The sequence below is a fragment of the Marmota monax genome, unplaced genomic scaffold (genome assembly GCF_021218885.2).
Source record: "Marmota monax isolate L192 unplaced genomic scaffold, Marmota_monax_Labrador192_F-V1.1 WCK01_AAM20220418_F8-fsc00099, whole genome shotgun sequence".
NCBI lineage: Eukaryota > Metazoa > Chordata > Mammalia > Rodentia > Sciuridae > Marmota > Marmota monax.
In genome coordinates this window covers 5430043-5451299 of record NW_026692126.1, presented here as the reverse complement: position 1 = coordinate 5451299, position 21257 = coordinate 5430043, and the positions used below count along the sequence as shown (strand labels likewise).

At 34.0% G+C, this 21257-nt stretch overlaps 1 long non-coding RNA gene across 2 annotated transcripts in view; it reads right to left on the bottom strand.

Moving 5' to 3' along the window:
- LOC124106893 (uncharacterized) overlaps positions 1-21029 on the bottom strand; it is a 79371-nt gene extending 58342 nt beyond the window's left edge. The window contains exon 1 of one of the 2 annotated variants that reach the window (XR_009228788.1): positions 20715-21029. This is a non-coding gene — a long non-coding RNA (uncharacterized LOC124106893). The remainder of the gene's footprint in view (positions 1-20714) is intronic. The other variant, XR_006856222.2, reaches the window with a different exon arrangement.
- Positions 21030-21257: the final 228 nt, after the last annotated feature.

The window sequence follows — 21257 nt, the reverse complement described above, 5'->3', positions numbered from 1 at the left end:
AGAATAAACAGTTTGGGAAAAACACAAGTTATATTTCACACTTGAACCCCATATTTAATTTTGGCAATCACAATGTTACCTCTTCTGAATTAATGCTTGGGTTATCTTTCTAGAATGTAAATTTAATTCTGTCATATTTCTGTTTGTAATCTTCAAATCACTGCCATTTTCCTGATAGGTAGCAAGTGCTACATGAATGTGGTTGTGTCAATAAGCCATGGGCTCACAAAGGAGTTGGATGGGATTCCTAGAATAGACTAACCCACATAGTTGTGGAGTTTCTCCATAAGAATGGGATGCTATGGACATGAATCTGTAAACTCATGATTTTTGTGAGAATTCTTCAACAAGCTCCCTCCTGACTTGAATGCAGCTTTTCCTTCCAGGTCCTTGCCAGCCTTCACAATTGCATGAGCCCATTCTTTAAAACAAAACAAAACAAAAACTCTCTTTTGTGAATGTGCATGCATGTGTGTATGCATATCCTAGTGGTTACTTCTCTAGAAAATCCTAATACAAAGACCGTCATATGTCTAGAAGATGACTATCTGAATACTGACCAGCCTTTTCAGGTATATTTTGCTACAGCAAGCATTGGTAAACCCTGACACTGATCCCACTTATAACTTGTTTTAAAACTAGGTCAATAGAACTCTATTGGATGCTGCAATTTTGCTTTTACACTAACGTTATTTTTTTGTGTTAGAATTATTCCCACGTGAAGGCTTTTCAGTGCTCAGTACAGCTCTAGAATATGCTGAGAGTCAGCCATATTGAAAGTCCTTTCCACTCTATGCTCTGACCTACCTGTTGGCAATGGCCCTGGATGGTAAAGGACCAATATCAATGAAAATTACAGAAAATGATGAAGAAAATACATGAAAAAATTCCATGCTCCACCAACATTTTAAGCAAAATTGTTTCTATTTTCTGCAAAAATTAATACTATATGATGAAATGATGTGGATGGAAATGCTCTACTTTTGTGATCTGATGATCAATAATTTTTAAAGGTTAGTATAAAGGTTTTATCCTATATGACTCTTAGGCATATATATATATATATATATATATATATATATATATATATATATATATATATATAATGCTTTTATAGGTGGTTATCATGTCCCGTTATTTTAGGTATTTTGAGTTAGGCAGTTTTAGTAGGTGCCTCTGCAGAAATGTTGAATTAAAACCTTTATTTGAAAGGATATGTCAAATTTGATGGTGAAACCAGCTTTGAATACTTGGTGTGGGGTTGACAGTAGTTTGGGCAGAAATTTTCTTATGGCTGGTTTTGATGGAGGATCAACTTGTTCTGCCTTATGTAATTTGGAATCTTACTCCCTGGGAGAATAAGGGGCATATGGCTCTAGTGTGAATTCCCAGTAGCCCTTTACTGATGCTCTTAAATGGAGATTTCTGGTAATCACTTTAATCTCTGGTAACTCTTTTTTTTTTTTCCTGAAAAACTCACTCCTAATTATATGATAATGTATAGGAGATTTGTTAGGTGTCCTTGTGAATATTAATTTAGATGAAAAATTTAGTTAAATTTTTATTTATTTGTTTATTTATTTATTATATTAAAGCCATCTCTTACCTCTTTTACTTCTTTTCTTACTTTGTATGCTGCCTTTGATTTCTTTCATGTCTGTTTCTTTGGGAAAAAGTTTCTTACTCTGCTTTTGACTCTTCTTCAGTAATGAACTCCACTAACACAACACTCAGAACCCCCTACCCTATCCCATTCATTCTGCACCAGAGAGTATTTAATTGGAATATTTGGAAGGAACCACTAGGCATGTGATCTCCACATCTCCTTTCTCTCTTCTGTTTTCTTTCCTTACTCTTTCTCTCTCCTCTGTCTCTCTCCATCTCATTTTCTCTGTTCCTCTCCCTGGGGAACTGTTCTGCCTGTAGAATGTTTGTTCTCCAGATGGCCTCTGGGCTCTGAATGTTTAGCTTACATGCTTTAAGGTATGAGCCATACTGTATAAAATGATCAGTTATAACAGTAATAATGGTACTTTCTATCACCCGTTGTTTTGCTTTTTGATTCATTTCAGGACTTGTGTGGGGAAGAAGGGTGCTATTTATTGACTTCTTAAAAACAAAAAGTGTTTAATGCATTGCTTAAAACATACGGTCATTTTCTGCACAGGAACAGGTATATTTACATATATTTCATACTATTATTTTGATACCCCATTTTATTTTTTAATCATAATTTAGAAATATGTAGGAAGGCTTGTTTAACACATTATTAATTTTCCTTTAAAGAATCTAAATATATTTCTTTAATTAACTGTGCTGATATTTCATTTCTCTGAGGCACAATGATAATATGTACAAAATTAGAAAAATAAGTCAAAAAGAATATAGATGAAGATTTTTCATGATGAAACCTGTATTCAACCTTCCCTTGCTCTATTAGGAAATATAAAACTGGCCAAAAACAAAACAAGGAGCTTTAACAACTACTTTTTAAAATATATTTTATCAGATTGCACAATTTTAAAGAATTGACATTATGCTACCATTACAAAATATTTTAATTCTTTAATTACTTTAAAACACATAAGGAGTAAAGGGTAATGATTCTGTCCTGGTACTATATAATGATTTTTTCATTCCTTGCTTGAGTATTTCCACTAATTCATATATTACACATTGATCCAATAAGAAAAAAAAAAAAACATGAAAACTAAGAGCAAAATAAAATTCTACCATCTTGGACTGGGAATGTAGAACATTGGTAACACACTTGCCTAGCATGCATGAGACCCTGGGTTCAATCACCAGCACCAGGGGTGAAACAAAACAAACAAACAAAAAAACACAATCTTCTTACTTATTCTCTCGGTAATTGAAATAGCCATATCTTGTTAGCATCTAATATTTAACAACATAAAAGCTATGACAATGCATTCAAAAGTCTTGAAACTAGCTGTATTGAGAGACAAAGAGATTCAAGAGCCCACTAAAGACCATGGTCTGAGAAGATACATATGTCACAGTCAAAGATTGAGTGTTACCTCATAAAGAACCATATTGATACTGAGAGGCTCATTAGGGATACTCAACTATTAACGGGAAGGGATGACCCATCCCAGGGGGAGCATCAACCTAGTTGTTGTGATATCTACTGGGAATCCTGCTGAAGAGTTATTTCCACAAAAATGAAAGAACAGCACAGAGAGACAGAGGCTGCTTTTCATGCACTTGAAATCTCTCAAGGTTAGCATCTGAGTCTGTATGACCAAAGGAGAAAAGTGGCCTTTCTCTCAATGCCTTACCAGCTTTATCCAGATTCCCAGGTCACCGTGCCCCATTGGGGCCTCCATTTAGTTCTCACAATGTGTTCCTTTGCCACCTCCTTGGAATTTCATTTTCTTTCTTTCTTTATTTTTTTTTTAAAATTCCATCTATGTTGTCTTGGAAACTATCTTAGTTAAAATCATTTCAGCAGTTTTATTTGCCAAATCTCCTTATGGGTCCATTCTCAGAAACCATCAAAACCTCTGACATGGATAAGAGCAATTTCCAGGAAGTATGATTGTGTCATCTGGCTCAAATATCCTTAAAGTTAATTGAGGATGAGTTGAAGACTATATAAACCAATTCTCATACATCCGGCATACAGAAGAGAAGTAGAAAAACAGCAATGATGATACTGATGAAATTAATATGAGACTTTAATGGTAAGAGGAAGGAACAAAGAAACATAGGCCCAAGTTCAAGGTTATGAGAGGCAAGATCTCATTTGACAATTGCAGGTGGTCAGATGGCCAATTTTCTAAAATCACTGGTTCCAGGAGCTACTATGAGAATCCAATCCATTCCAGAAATTACGGTCTGATGAGGGTATTCTGTCTCCATCTGTCTGCCTCCATAAAAATTATGACATCTTACCTCTTCTACTCCTTGGTATGATTCTGAGACCACTACTCTTTTAGGCTCAGGTCTGCTGGAAAAGGTGTGTGGCAGCAGGGATTCAAGCCACAAGAAGAGGCCAGGCCTAATCTTGAAGGTTCTTGAGGCAATCACAGGTAGTACTTAAACTGACCCAGGACACAGGATCACTACTTATGCGAATTGCACTTATTCTAACTGGGCACATTCGGGGCCCATCTAAACTCTCAATAACATCGTGGCTGTGAGGAGGATGGATCCTAAGACACAGAGTGACAGGCATTAATTTTAAGATCCTCTTTATTTTGGGGAGTATATATGAGTTCTTCCAAATAAATGCCTGTTGATTTATCTGGACAAATACCCTATAGCAGAAACGACCTGTTTGGCCACATACAAGATATTCCTGCTTAGTTCTTTCTCTCTTATCTTGGCATGTGCATGATTGAAGAATTGGGAAAAGTATAATTTAGTTAATTAAAAATTATCCCATTGTATTCCCTATCAAATCAAGAAGTAATTGCCTCATTTAAAAGAATATCCCTACACATTACATAAAGCAAAAGAAAATATTAATACAGGAATGCCTAGTTTTTTCTGAAAATTAACTGAAGTCTTTGACTAATTCCTGGGTTCTTATTTCCAAAACCTTTAGGAATCAATACATAGATTTTATCCTCTAATTTTTAAATATAATTCAGTATTTGGTTTTATAATTTAAAGACTTCAGAAAATTTTTTCCTCTAGTCATCATTATAAATATCAATTAACTTTGCAATGTTGAATAAAAACCATCTTGAGAATGTAGTTTCATGGAACTTCTACTCATTTAAGATTGTGCTGGAATTGAAGGTGCTATTTTCAAATATAAGTTTTTTACAAAATATGTTTTATAAAATATGGAAAATAGTTTTCTCTTAAAAATTTAAGCTTATATTTTAAACCAAATGAATCCATAACCTGGAATAATTTAAAATTTTATTTTGAATCAACTGTACTGTGAACACTGAAGGGTAGAGAATAAGTTTTTCTCAAGTTCCTGATATACTTCCCCCTGTGTATCAGTCCTTAGCATCAAGAAAGGCCCAAATAGGTATGGAAATCAAGTAGCACAGTGATCCAGTCTCTGTTATTTTACCTTGACAATAAGCTATGCAATTTTGTTAGCAACTCTTTCTTTGCTTCCTACTCTGTAAGGACACAATAGTAGGTTTAATCTTTATTTAGATGGTAAAAAATAAAAATCATGATAGCACATGAATATGTCAATGAATGACTTGAAAATCCTCATAAATATTAAGGTTGAAGAGAAAACTGAATGAAAATTATGAACAAGAATTCCAATTTAAAACTTTTTATTAAGAGTTTAAAGACTTTTGCCATGACTACCCAATACTCACTTGAAAGATTGATTAGAGTACTTATTTTTCAGGGATAAATAATGGCAATTCTTCAACATGGCTTTGAAAGACAATTTCAGATTTATGGTATAATTTCTTAGAATTAAGAGCAATACAACAGACAGGTCATTTGGTCACAATACTTTCCAGTTCCCTGTTGTGATATTGCCCTTTATCTGTAATAAAAGTTCTACCACATTAGGTTGAAATTGCACATAGACACACTAGAAACATGTTTTAAAAAAAGCAGACATCTTCAAAAATATTTTTAAGTAGATGAAAATACATGTAATAGGAATTTTTTTCAGACCTACTTTATAATGAAAAATGCTGTACTGTTTTCATAAAATAAATGAGTTTCTGTAGTGAGTTTCACTACCTGACATAAAAACAAGAAGTATTTTTTAGAAAGCTGAGAATCAACAAGAAAAATTTCGGGCAATGACTTACATTTCTTCTCTAAGAGAGAAGTTGATTTGAGTCACAGTTTCACATCTAGAAACATTCAGTTGATGCTTAACTAGTCACAAGAGAGATCAGGTGAGTCCAACCAAACAAGTCTCTAACTAAACCAAAATTTAGTTCCCTAGGGAGATTTTTTTCAGTGCAAAAAAAAAAAAAAAATCATTGTTAGACTTTGTATTCCTAAGTATATATTTTTAATCCTTGACAAACTCCATAACCTCATTATCTCTCAGTGAAGATGAAGATTTTCTACAGATTTTATTTTTTTAAACCATGAGAACATGAATGTATTGATGCCCTATGTCTTCCCCAGAGCTAGCAATCAATAAGCATTTGACATTGATTATGAGATGTCTACATTGTAACACATTGCTAGCACTATGTTTGGATTCAATTTAGTCCTTTTTTAGGATTACTGGTGGCTACAGGCATTTAGATGGAAGCCATTACAGACTGGTCTCCTGAGCTACTATGAATGACTTATAGCCAAGATCAGTAAATGCTGAGTTAACTTTTATATCTCAAACATTATTGATTTTTTTTTGTTTTTTTTTTTAGGGACTCCTTCTATTTAAAAGGAACAGGCCAGGGTCTGGCACACGCCTATAATCCCAGTGGCTCGGGAGGCTGAGGTGGAAGGATCTCAAGTTCAAAGCTAGCCTCAGCAAAAGTGAGGTGCTAGAGCAACTCAGTGAGACCCTGTCTCTAAATAAAATACAAAATAAGGCTGGGGCTACGGCTCAGTGATAGAGCGCTCTCGCCTGGCACATGTGAGGCACTGGGTTTGATTCTCAGCACCACATAAAAATAAAATAAAGGTGTTGTGTCCACCTATAACTGAAAAAAAAAAAGAACATTTTTAAAAAATATATGTAAAATAGGGCAGGGGATGTGGATCAGTGGTCGAGTGCCCCTGAGTTCAGTCCCTGGTTTCTCCCCATCCACCCCACCCGAAAAAAGGAATAGAAGAATATAACGGGTTGAATATGTAAAGGAGATAGAAAAAGAAAACTGAGGAACCACAAGGGAAATATAACTGAAAACCAAAAGATTTAATAAAACAAACATAATTGCTCTGGAAATAAAATGGACATTATCCATACAGGTCAAATATGATTGGGGTTAATTTCAAGAGAGTTGAGTATACAGAAATTTTAAATAAGTAAGTAAAATAAATGGGCTTTCCCATGGTGCTTATATATGTTCTATCTCAATCTTCCTCATAATGAAGCTCATTAGAGAGATTTGACCTGCACATCCAAGTATTGATTTGTTGTGATAATGTGAGATAGGCCAGCATCCTTTCTAAAATTAATACTATGTTGCATTTTGGAAAGTGCTGTATTACTTTGACTATCCCCTGCCTATTATCCCATATTGTAAGACAAAAATTAAGAAAGTCATGGAGCAGAGCAGTCAGACACATTGACGAGGACTCTCTATGGCCTCCAGGTTTGAATCCTAGTCCTACTCCACAGGCATTATACCATCCTGTGCTTGTCACTTAGTTACTCTGCTTCTAAGTATCCCATTTCCAAAATAAGATGATAATGAGACTTACCAAAGAGAAATTTTGATGAATTAGATGAGACATACATAGTCCTATGACTTACTACAAATTTTAACGAATGTCTCTGGTGTGAAATATATACAGTATGTGCTCTGAAGACTTTTTCCCACCTCTGGGGATTGAACTTGGGCACTTGGCCACTGAGCCAAATTCCCAGCACTATTTTGTATTTTATTTAGAGTCAGGATATCACTGAGCTGCTTAGCACCTTGCTTTTGCTGAGGCTCTCTTTGAACTCCTTATCCTCCTGCCTCAGCCTCCCAAAACACGGGATTACAGGCATGCACCCACGGCCAGCTGTGATGACTCTTTATAGGAGGACTGCTTCAGATGAGGTAACCAGAGGACAAAGGGTTCAGATGCTTCTGTAGGAAGTTTCAGGCTCCTTATTAATATAAACTGCTCAACTTTATCCTCAGCAAGACTTTCGTCTGAGCTAGTGTTTTCTATCAAATGGGTCCATTGTGCCTTTTGTTTCCCTTTATCTAATCTTTTTTAAGGAGACAACCAAGAAATTGAATTATACTTATCACTCAAGATAATTTACTCTGGGAATTTGGGTTACTTGCTTCTCTTCTAAAACCTGTTTCTTTTTCTTCTATTGTTATATTATTTCATAAACTAGATCATTGAACTCTTGAACTCTTAAGATTTGACTCTAATAAATAAATTGCCTTAAAGTAAAAGAAACCTACATTCTATTCATAGAAATGTCACTATGCTTTATTTAATGCACATTTAGTAGGCATTGATATTTTCTAGGTTCATTCTTCATTTTGTTTTAACATCCCATTTGACAAGTTGTTGGAAGGAGATTCAGGTCTACAAAGTCAACATTGGCTGCTGTTATGGAATTAAAATTTTCCCTATCAAGTTCAAATCCAATCATTAATAGCATATTATATATTAACATGTATAAATGGTATAGACATATCAAAGTCTCACAGAATTATATAAGTAAATATTATTTAATATCTTCATGATTCTCATTAAATAAATTGTTTCACATTTTCAACTTAAAAGCTGCTTTCTATATTTAATATGTTCTTTCATCTTTTATTTTTCTTCATTTTAATATGACTAAATATCAGTCTTATGTAACTATTTGAATAAACTGATACATTATTTTAAATAATAAAGAAAATCACACACATTTTTGCAACATGAATATTATGGATAAATCAATGACACCTTGATTTTATATGCTGTGGATATCTACAAAATTAATTTAATTTGGATCAATTCTGTGTTTATAGAATATTCCAGAAGCAGAGATCATTTTATTGAACAAGGAGGTTTTAGAAATTTGTATATGACTGCTTCTTGATATTTTCTGAGTAACTGTTGTTTATAATTTCCTATGTGAATAAATTAAATCTTTTGTGTAGACTTTAGTAGAAAAATGTTCTCAATATATTTTATAATCTTTATATGTTAAGTGATTTCCTGTAATTATTTTACACTCACTATTTAACTCACTAGTAATATTATCCTCCATAGACTACCATTACTCATGCTGTACTCTCTATTTTTGGATTTTTAATATTATCGCTATTTCTGACTTCTGAAACTACAAATTCAATTCCTTATGTTCATTCCCAATGTAAGTTTAGTATGTGCACATCACAGTTATAAACTAGCTTCGACCAAATTAGCAAGAGAATTTGTAACTTAACTTGTTCATAAAAAAAGAAATCTCAGTAAGTTTGCATTGATAAAATTCAAGAAAAACGGTTGGCAAATTTCCTCAACAGTTATTCATGGATCAACTTCCCTATTATAAATTTAGTGGCATTGCTAACTTTAAGCATAATAAGTTTGGAAATACTTTGAGAACATCATTTTGTAGTTCTTGCTACTAAAGTCTAAATCAGCACTTAGGAAACCCCCATGGTCATATCATGTGGTAATATCATGGTATGTATCATGTGTAAGATCTATCTTACAATGAACTCCTTCTTTTGTTGTGCTACCCAAATAGCTCCAGATTATTACAGAGTTTGTGCAGAATGATTCCTACACAAAATAATTCTTAAAATAAAGGACTGCATTGTTTTCTGACTTCACTCAGCTTATCAGTAAAATGCATTACCATAATTATCTAAGATTCCCTTCAGCTATGTGATTCTATAAATGATACTTAATGTAGAAAACCAGCAGATGCAGATGAAGAACAACCGTTCAGAAGGAACACATAGAAATGAAAGTTAATGTACAAAAGATTTACAAAGGGGAAATTAAATTATTAAAGGGAATAGTCTTGATTAAGTGTGAGACTACATTTTAATTAGAATGGACCACTTGGCATGTGTAATTTTGATAGCTCAGAATTCACCAACTACCTACTGGTTTCATTTTAGGTAATCCTATACACAAATGTTCTAGGACCTTGGAGGACCACTAGCCTCACTTCTCTGAAAGGGAAAAGAGGGCCAAAATAGAGTCTCCCTGCTATTCCAAAATAAGTCTTCTGACTCTTTACCCAGAGCTTCTTTTTATTTGCTGTGTGTGTATAATGAGAAACAGACATAAGAATTTTGAAAGGTTGTTAATGAGTTAACCAGAGTTTAACAAAAACAACAATAAAAAGGACTCACATGAGCGACACTGACTGTATAATTACATAGAGGGAAAGAATATTGGTAGCTTAAAGCTAATGAAGATGATAATGACTGAGAAAACAAAGAAAGCAAGAAAGAGAGTTCAATAAAATTTAGGGAATATATTTTAGTTATTTCATCAAATTATAAAAGAGACTTCACACATAATTTTGTTTCATTCTTTCTTGCTTGCTTGCTTGCTTGCTTGCTTTCTTAGCATTGAAGAAAGAATCCAGAGCCTTACATATGCCAGGCAAGTACACTACCACTGAGACACACCCCCAGACCCAAACAGAACTTTTAAAAAGCAGTTTTCCAAACTCGTGAATTTCCTTTACAATAAAAATATGATGTGTTTGAATAAATGATTTGGAATAGAAAACTTATAAATTTTATATATATATATATATATATATATATATATATATATAGTATATACATTATACAGCAATATATTCTTTTAAGAAATAGTGTGGTTGTTTGAAGTCATTGTATTAGGTTTTTTTTTTATAATATACATCTAGCCTAGAAGATCAAGAGTCACAATTGTGGAGTATGATATACTCTGATTAGAACCTAAAAAAAAAAAAGAGAGAGAGAGAAGTCTTTCAAACTCATCTGTCTTCATCCGCTGACTATGTTAAACCAAATGTTGCTTTGAGTAAATATTTTACTTTTGGATACTAATCATCCAATCTTGAAATAACACGCAGTTCACAAACACAATTTGGAAATAGTTCAGGAGGATAGCAATCTGAGATATCTAACCAAGGTATGCTAGTTCTTTTTCCTCAGGCATTAATATTTTGACTTAAGTTTTAAATTGACTCTAGGTATCTCTTGATATAGTGCTACCCCAATCATTTAATAAGTAAGGAAACTAAAGGAGGGAAGACCCATTTAAACTTACCTGCATATATTGAAGTTTTCTCTCCTATAGATAATGTTTTAAGATAACAGGTGACAGTAAAGGCACTAGTGGAGATTTACACTGAGATACTCAGACAGAAACAGGGGCGTTGAGGAAAGAAGTCTGTAAGAGCATGCATGAGCACTTCGTTTATGCAAATATGTAGTAATACTGTATGCAAATATGAACCTCAGTTTCAGGACACTTTTTTAAAAAAGCCATTTGCTTCTTTTTAATGATACTGCTAATATTTTCTTAGTACACCAAACTGAAGAGAATTTTTGTATTTCTCTAAAATATTTCAAAATGAGCATTCTTATAATATAAAATGGGAGTCAGGAATAAGAAAACAGATATCCATGCAAGAAGCTAACTATAATACATAGTTCTTTGTAAGAGAATAAAATGGGAAAAACAGAGCATATGCTAAACTATAATGTTTTAACCATATTATCAATTCCTTTGTGTAACATGAAAACAGTTAAATTTTAAAAGGCTCAATTCTAAAGAACAGAGATGAAAGGGAGACAAGGGGCATATTTTCTCAATATTTGCAGCCATGGAAATTAGTTGAGGCAAGGAGAAAAATCGTTTAAGTGAAATCCTTGTAGTTAATCAACATCATGGTTTTTCAAATTAAAAATATAGAAGGATATATTGTTCCATTTCCAATAATTTTAAGATAAATTTTAAAACAGCTAGTTAGGAACTGAAGCATAAAAATAGAAATACAAAAAAATGATCTACACCGCACCCCCCCAAAAAAAAGAAGAAGAAAGAAAGATGACCTAACAATTTTGAAATAGGAATTACTTCTATAGCCAGAGGGAAATCAGAATATGGGAAAGGAACTGGGAATGAAGTTTATTCTGCTTAGCTTTTATCCTAGCTAAAAGTAATATTTGTATATCACTCCTCCAGTGAAATTGTAAAATAATTTTTTGGTCAAAAGTTAGAGATTTAATTTTCTTCAGAATTCAAAAACATATTTAAAATGAATGAATTTATGTTATTTAGAAAATTATGTGCTAAGCAAAACATTTAGCAGAAAAACTAAACAAAATCCTAAATCTTTTTAATATAGTTCAATACTTGCATAACTTTATTTCTCCCTTTTATTTTATATGGCTAATTTTGAGTCATTTAATGCTTTATGTATATGAGATGTCATTGCATTTAGAGGCATAAACATGACTATTTTATTCAAATATAAATTAATATGTATAAATAAATTTTGTTTTTATTTATCAAATATGTAAATAGATAAATTTAATTTTAGAATGCTGTAGTTAAAACCTTTAGTAAAGTTTTACTAAGAAGGCAGAGTATTGTGTTTTTTTTAGTTACTTAATGCAATTTTAAAAATACAATTAGTCCATTAAAATATACACCTGAGCATTAGAGCGTCATGGATTGCTGTAAGTTAATATATGTCTGAATATTTAAAGAAATCACTCGTTTTCTATATCCACTGCAAAAAGATTAGTGTAGATGGAAATCACCTAGATATATTCTTAGAAAATGTACCCATCTGTTTTAGCTGTAAGTTATACTTGAATAGCCTTAGTTATAGCCTAAAGAAGAGGTCTAGTCACTGTTATTAATTATAAAGAAAGTTGGCATAAGTTTACAGATTTTGCTAAAATGGGAGCATCATAACTACAGGGTTACTTTCTACGCTTTACATACTGGGTTCATTCACACTTGGAAACTTGCACATATTGTCCAATCAGGGTAAAGCACTTGCAAAATGTTGCACCTGGAACAGGGAGGAGCGAGGAGGGCAAAGGTCAAAACCAGGCCTTAATAAGCATAGACTAAACAGACTTTAGACTCAGTGAAAAGTCCAGACGACCCCTGCAGCGTCATCTTACAGCTCTGATTTTCCTCTTTTCAACGTGGAGTATAATCCATAAATACAACCAAGTCACTAGCCGCTTGGTCTCTCTGGCTTGGTTTTTATCTTCCAGATCCCCCCCCCCCTTCCTCTTCACAAAGATTCTAAAAATTAACCCTTTTCTATCCTCAGACTGACCAAGAATGAATTTCTTCTTCGTAGTCATTGTTGTTAGTCTTAAATTTCTAACTCCTAGTCTAAGAGGCACTTGGCAGAGTGGCTCATAAAAACCAGAGTAGTGGTTGAGTGTTTCATTTTCTCCCAATATATTTGCAATAATATCCTGGTAGATGACTAATAGTAACATGGAAATCCAACTATTATACAAATCAGTGAAATAGGCCTCTTTTAGGAATGCTTCTACAAAAATGGACTTAATTTTTAAAACCTTAAAAGGAAATTTTGCTCATTTCTGGTGTTCTGTCACAAATGGATTACATTTATATATGGGTTTCTAGATAATTCACATGCATGATGAAAATGTGCAGAGCATTTTTGTCATATTCTCTTAATTTCGGATTATCTGATACATTTACACTCTCATATTTTTATGGACATAATCCCTTTTTCATGCTTTTGCTTTCTTGTTCTACTCCAACGTTTGCTGAAAGAGACGTCAGTCCCTTTTAACTTAAAACACTAATTTTCCTGAAGGAAATAAATCAAGTATGAACTGCAAGAGTAAATCGAGTTCAGCCCAACTGTATTGGTTGAGGGAAGCCTTCCCCACTCAAGTGGGCTCACTTCACTGCTCCAAGTGAGAACTGCCCAGTCAAATTCAATGTCATCATATTATTCTGTTTACAACACTGCGGATTTTCAGAATGCCAAAGACATCTGCATCTGTCCCTACATTTATCCTCAGGCTACCCTGTGAGCCCCACTTCCTTTGCAGTTAAAAATACAAAATTAGAAAAACAACAACAACAGAAAAAGCACCAGCTCTGCGTGTGAATCATAAGCTGCACAATTAAGGATGAGGCAAAGTCCTAACAAAGCAGAAATGGCAGAGAGCAGAGCACACTGGGTGGGGAGGCTTCAACTCTCAAGAAGGTGCTAAGGTCTGGGAAAGGTCCTTATGAAGGAGCATGAAAACAGACAAAAATAGAGCTCAAGGGGACCTAAGTTTCTCAAAGACTCTGTCCCTGTCTCAGGCTGATCACCACAGCCTTACAGAACAGGAAAGGAGAGATGGCAAGGGCACACATTTTGCACAGCTGCAAAACTTCCATAACTGACCATAATTTCTCCTTTGCTGTTCACCTAAAAGAATCAGGAAGCATGAAGACAAACAGAGTAGGAAACCTCACTCATGACCCCACACAAATGAGAAGACCAAAACTCATTTCAATGATAAAGAAAAAAAGAGTGGTTCATTTTTATTTAACACATGTGATTATCCATGATCCTAGAGAATCAAGGCCTGTCCATTTTCAAGAGTAACAGAAAAGAAAAAACAGAAGTAACCTAGAGTTTTATTTCTTATTTAAATCTGTTCTGAACAACCTAGGCTCAATCATCTGAAATTACAATACTAATGTAATCTCAAATCATTTTCCCCAAGATCCTACTATCCATCATCTCCTGTGTACAGGTTTAGATTCATTAGTAATTAAAATATGCTGCTTTAAAAATAAATTTAATTTAGAAGTATTTATAATTTAATAACTTAGATGCTACATTATTATTGGATTTTTTTGATGTTATTGTTTATACTTTTTGATCTCTTAGGTTTCTAAACATCTTACTCATTGTGGGAAGGAGAACAAGGAATTGGTTAAGTCACTGCCATATATTTGTTTTCCAAATTGATTTTTATCATTCATAAATCAGTGGGAAAATCATCTAATATGAGAAGTATTGAACAATATAGATAATTAAAGGTATGATGATTATTCTTATATGTGGCATTACAGGTAGAAATTTAAATTACACAAAGTTCATAAAGAATTGATTTCATAGTTGGCGGCTTGGAACATGATTTCAGAATTGTGAATTCCATAGACAATCAAGATCAACTTTTATATATTCTTTATCCAAAGGAATTCTAATTAGTTTTACCATTTATAAGACTTGCAGTTTTCAAATAACTGTAGTAGTGTGGCTTTTGATAAAGAAACACTATTTTTGACAACTAATAGATTTGCTTAAAAAGTTACCTGAATAATGTGTGGCAAAGAATTACAAATGAAAAGCAGTGTTACTATGAGACCAGTCTAATATTTTCAATGACATTGATAATTGACTTGGAATTTAAATCATTTCTGTTATACATTTTAAAATATGAACCTTTGGATCATGTTTTCTCCTAATTTTATTGTTCACACTAATGTATTACAATCAATTAATTTCATCTCTCACTTGTACAATTATAAAATTAAATTTTTATAAGAGAACATTGTTAACTGTAGTAATAAATAAAAAGTAATCAATTGAGTCAAGGATTTGTGAAAGAGGGATTGCAGGTGTAACTCAGTGGTAATAGCATGTACCTATCATGTGCAAGCACCTAGGTTGGATCCTCAGCACTTCCCAAAATATAATAATAATAATAACAATTTGGCAAAAAGAAAAGTACCTGGAAAGTTTGGTGCCAGTTTTAAATTATACATAATTCACTGAATTATATGCCATATGCAGATCACCTTCTACTTTTGATATGTTTTAGTAGTTCAAATTGAAATAAAATCTCTGGAAAAAATATTTTCTTCATATAAATTATACACACAGTGGACCAAGAAGCTTAGATAGTGAGTATTTTCATGGTGAATTTAAAATGCATACATATTTTCCAATAATGTGAGTTTAGTTCAGTGACAAGGGAAATAAATTTAGCATCATCATTCTTTCATCTTAAATCACCATTATGTTAATGTTTTAATATATTTTTAACCTGTAAATTTCTCATGAGCAAGTTGAAGCTGTGTAAGGCATGATAACATTTTTAAATTTTGTGACACCATGACAGAAACAGCTCATTCAATTTCCATTGAAGATGAATCCTGCATCTATATTAATATTACTAAAAAATAAATATTTTCAACTAGTTTATATTGGCTATTAAGAGTAAAGCACAAAGACAAAACTGAGGCAGTGAGCCTCACAATGCCTCCACTGATTTCTCCACTGGCCCTTCCTCTGCACATGGTCAATTAGAATTGAAAATCCTGTGCTGATTTCATTCGCTGGAATTTTTAAGCAGGTCAGGAAGAAAGATGTTATTGAAAGGAAAAGTCTCATCTAAATAAGAAAGGAGCACGTGGCCATCTGGTCTTAGCTATACATATAAAAAGTTATTTCAGCTGAACTGCAGGCTTGCTGTTTTAAAAGATGTGCCAAAAATCAACCCTAAATCTGTTTACGGTAAAATATCCCAAATGTTTCTTTTTAAACCTCTAAATATGCAATATACAGTTCATTTCCTATCTGTGATTCATGAGCCCATTTGACCCCAGTGCCTCACTGAGTTTGCCTGGGTTTCAGGCAGTGGGACATTCAATCACTTTCTGACCTCTTTTCCGCCGTGGGGTACCTATAGGACCATGGTTCTTTTGAAAATTGTGAAAATAAATGTGATCATTTTCACTCAGATTAATTTTGAGTGTTGTCTACATGTTGGCTTGGAGGAATAAAATTTGAAGCATGAAGCAGCTAGACCAGTTTCCCTTCTTTTCTTATTGCAACTTGAGGTTCCTGTGCATGCTTCTCTGCATAGTGCACAGTCCACAATAATATCAGGCTCTATATCTCAAGGCTGAGCTTTAAAAAAAAAAATTTCTCTTCTCATAAAGGACTATGACTATTGAGTCTACTTCTAGAAATCATCATCACAGTAAGAAACAAGAGAGATGTTTTTTATAATGACATTTTGTATTGTTTGCCAAAGCAGAGTCATACCTTTGGATATGATCAAAACATTTTTGATGCGAGGCATCTGCAATAATTACAACATCAGTACGTTAATTTACCCAATATCAGGGCATATCCCTCTGTTAGTAGAAACATAGCTTTTTGATATCACTATTCACATTTCATTGTATTAAAATATGTTAATATTCTAAAATATTTTGGAAACTCTTGTCATAATATAGTGCCAACAATTACTTTGGGTGATAAAGTTATATTCAAATTAATTATATATTATAAGCAGAATACATGCATGTGTAAGACAAACATGATCACAACTCAGCATATGCTAAAGAGTACAGGTTCTAGCTAAGTCTTCAGTTACATAATTAGATTAAGAATATTCTATGAAACACAGAATCTTGGTTTATTACTGACATAAGATATCCCTTGGTTGTGTTGGTACATCTCCTGTTTGTTCTGCCATTTCAAATAAATCATTACCATTGTGTAAGAAGAATAAACTGTACTATAGTAAATTGTTCTTTCTCTGTTATGCTTTGAAAAACCATTTGTTCTTGAATTGGCCTTACGTATTTAAACTATTTCAATCAAGTCCATTATCTTCTTGTCTTTGAAAGATGCCTTTTTAGTAACCTGTATCCCCACTGGGTAGTGTCATGCATTGTTTTTTAGAAAGTAGGTGAAATTCAAACCCAAATATTTATCAATTTTTTATCTTTGATGAAGAAATTACATAATTCATCATCAGGGCCAAAACTGCACTGTATGTTTGCAAGAACTGTTTGTGTAAAAATTAGTTAGGTCTAAGAATTTCTCAAAAAAGTTATTTATCAGTTCACAGTGCTGTATTTCTCTATAGAAATGTCACCTAACTTGTGTTACTTGTTTTTTTCTAAGTATAAAATATGTCAATTCTTGAAGTTTTGTACTTTTACCAACAATAGTAATATGAAAGCAAAATATTTTTAAACTTGTTTTAAAACAATGAAATAATACATCGGCACAATGAATCTCATTAGGTTTTGTGTTGACAAGTAAATAGTGTTGTTCATAGAAATAGACTTTGAAACTCTTTCCAATGAATCCTTTTTTAGTATGCAAAAATGAAGAAGCATTGAGAGCAAATTCCTAAACTTGAAAAATTGAGTATACAATACTTGGTATATAAGAAATACTACTACCAGTCATTCTGTGTTAATGAAGATTAACTTAAATTACATTTCAGAACTTGGTAGTTAAGAGGCAGTATGGATATAAAATTGTTCTATATTTAGAACTCAAATTCAGCAATATGTTGTGGTTAAAGTATTAAACTTTCTTCTATTTGATTTAAGAAAAATGAAAAAAAAGTGTACTTAAACATGTACAAGAATAAAAATCTGACCTCTTGTCTGGTGAGTGATTATTGAATGTAAGACCCATAAAATAGGCTTAAAAAATTATACGCTGTACAAGTGCACAAAATTTTAATCCAACTATCATCAGATCCAGAGATATACCCCTGGAACAGCACAAGAAATGAGCATTACTTCTCAATCATTTGTATAAAATCATTCTTTCCTCAGAAACTAATAGTAAATATGATTTAATGGTTTCAAAAATTTTAACAGCAAAGAAGAAATACCAAGTCATAATAAAAATCAGTTATTGTATCATTTTTATCCAAATGATTTTACAATGCTCACCCTTTCCACGTTCTATTCATATTGAAATTCAGCCACCTCTGAAATGATCAACCTGCATATTAATAAGACCTCCTAAAACCAGGAAACTCTGTCCGACTACATATATCTTGATAAACATACCCATTTTGCCCCATGAACACATCTTCAAGAGTCAGAGAGCTACAAATAAAATAGTCCTTTCCTGTGGGTGTCGGTTAACCCCACAAACACATGAACTTCCTATAGGTCCACACCCAACAGACGCTGGTGATTAGGTGATTGAAAATGTTGCCCACAAAAGCAAAATTTTATATGTGATGACATCATCCAGCCAACCTGGGTTTCTCTGTGATATAATGATACACTTGCCTGGCTGGTGCTTATGTCTTGAGTGTATGTGTGAGAGGGAATGAGAGAGAGACAGAGGGAGAGAGAGAGAGCTTTTGGCAGAACAGCATCATCAAAAATGGTATAGAGCCTGCTGCAAGCTCTGCAGGAACCTTTCCACAGACCTTTGACTCTTCCCAGATTTCACACTGCTTAAGTTCCTTCAAAAATGCATTCCCCGTACAAGCAAATTATGTTTTGTTTAGTAAACACACTGTTAATCCTAAAATACCCTGATGGGATCTGTAGAGAGGAAATTTCTACACGACATGAGGCATATGTCTCTGTATAATATGGTGCAGGAGTTGCAGGATCCCCTGAGACCTGCCTTTGAGTGCATAAGACATCTTGGTCTTAAAGGTAACGAAAGGGTTAAAAACTGAGTCTGTCTAGGGTAAGAGAAAGGGGATATTGTTGTCTTTAATCTTTCCGCAGTATGTGTAAGACTTCCATCCCGGATCTGCACATAGCAGTGGAAGAGGCTCGGCATGCATTGCGTGCAAGCTCCTTGATTGTAGAAGAGGGAAAAAAACCTGGCTGGAGTCCAGACAGGCTGGAGCTCTGTTGATCATTATGTCTAGCCTTCAGGTGTCTCAGCACACAGTGGGCGGCGATGGGGGAGGTGTAGATAGCATGAGAGCAGACAAAGAAAAAAAAATGGTGTATTTTTAAAAAGATTATATGAAAATTTGTGTCCAAGTTCTCCTTAAAAAACGATTCCTAACGTCGTGGACTTTTATAATTAGAACACAAGCTCTGCTCTGGCAGCTCCCTAAGCCATAATTAGTTATGTCTGGAGCCTTTGAATAATTCCTTTCAATAATTGATGGAGTTAATATTCTCTTTTAAAAATGGGGAGGGCAATGGGCTCTTATAAACTCTTTTTGTTGGAAGCTTTGTCGTTCAAAGTCTTCATCAGTCACAATCACATTGATTACATTTGCCTTTTAATTTCTTATGAGACTTGACTTATAACTTTTTAAGGATTTGGATGATTCTAGAAGTAAAAGCATAATGCATTGCTAGATTACCCCAGCCGAATAGAAAGAGAAAGCAGGGAATACATGAACATTCACCCCCCATTTGTTTCCAATTATTGTATTTTTTTTTCAAAAAACTGCTTTGTATGTTGCTTCTGTTTGAAACTCCGTCAAAAAAAAAAAAATCTTACCATGAATGCAACTTAGATGCTAACCGTATCTTTTGCCTGCTAGCATGAAGAAATCCCAAATTATTTTAGTCTTCAAGCATTCTTCTATAAAGAAGCTTCCGCATGCTTCCTCCCCACCCCCATATCCTCACTCCACCCTATTAGGAATTAAAAAAAAAAAAAAAAATCTTTATACATGGAAGGATGGATCCGAAGACAGAAAGCTGTCTTTTCTATCTTTACACTGGCCACTTTCAGTCTCCTTCACTTGGTGCGGAGACTTCTTTTCACATTTTGTGGACAGAAACACTGAAACCAGTTGAGTTCCTATCATGATTATAAAATTAAAAGTGGTGGTTCAAAAAACAAAATCAAAAGAAAGCCCTGGCTTGAAGCCATTGTTCAGAATTTAAGAGCGATTTGCCTCCAAGTGTCTTAGCAGTCTTTCATAGCTAATTATAATAACTGTCAGATGTCCGGAAAGTCCACCGGTGCCCTTGTCAGTGGAGTCAGCAAAGTTTGTCTTTTATTTTTCCTGGGGACAGATCAAATCTGATTAGACATAAAGAGCAAAAAAGAAGTGAACTAAGTACATATGTGTGTGCCTTCATTTTTTCTTTTGAACAAAGCAGCACACTGGAGCAATGTTCCGGTGTGCAGCCTCCTGCAGCTACTCTTTGGAATGCCTGACTTTTATTTTTCATTCTTTCTCTCTAACATAATAAAAAACATGCAACAATTGCCCCCTCGAATATTTTCTTGCCCGTCGAATGCCTCGCGATCCACACAGGAAAGAGGACCCTCACAAATCTTCGAATATCGGATGCATATGACAGAAAACTATTTTAACCAGTCCACTTGACAGAAAGAAATGTATACTTACAATTTCAAAATGGTTATTTGCTCTAGTTCCTTGTCCCCGGAGGCAGAGCAGAGCCTTTGACCAGACTGTCCCTGATGCAGGTGCAGAATCCCTGTTTTTTCATGCCGGGGGAAGGGCAGAGAAGCGCTTCATAAAGTCCCTCGGAACTCAGCCACTTCTGCTCAGGCATCCCTTGCTCCTGTGGAAGCCGTACTATCTGCAGTTCTGAATTGAACTAAATTACAGCCCATGTGAAAGACAGGGGCAGGGAGTCATGTGAGAGATACTCAGCCACCCTATTGGCCACAAAGACATAGCTTAGGCATTCTGCCTTTTCCACTATTGGTGAATAGTTAAAACTGAAAGCATCTAGATCCTCCTCTTGAGCTTATTTGTCCTTTATGTGTGGAAGAATGACTGTAGGATTTTACAGTGACAGAATTAGTTAAGAAAGGGACTGAAGTCATCCTTCACTGAGACTAGTGGGAGGAGATTGGAAATTCAGCTATTTCAAGATTTTTTTTCTCTTTTTATCCCCTGCTCTGCAGTTTTGTCTGTGAATTG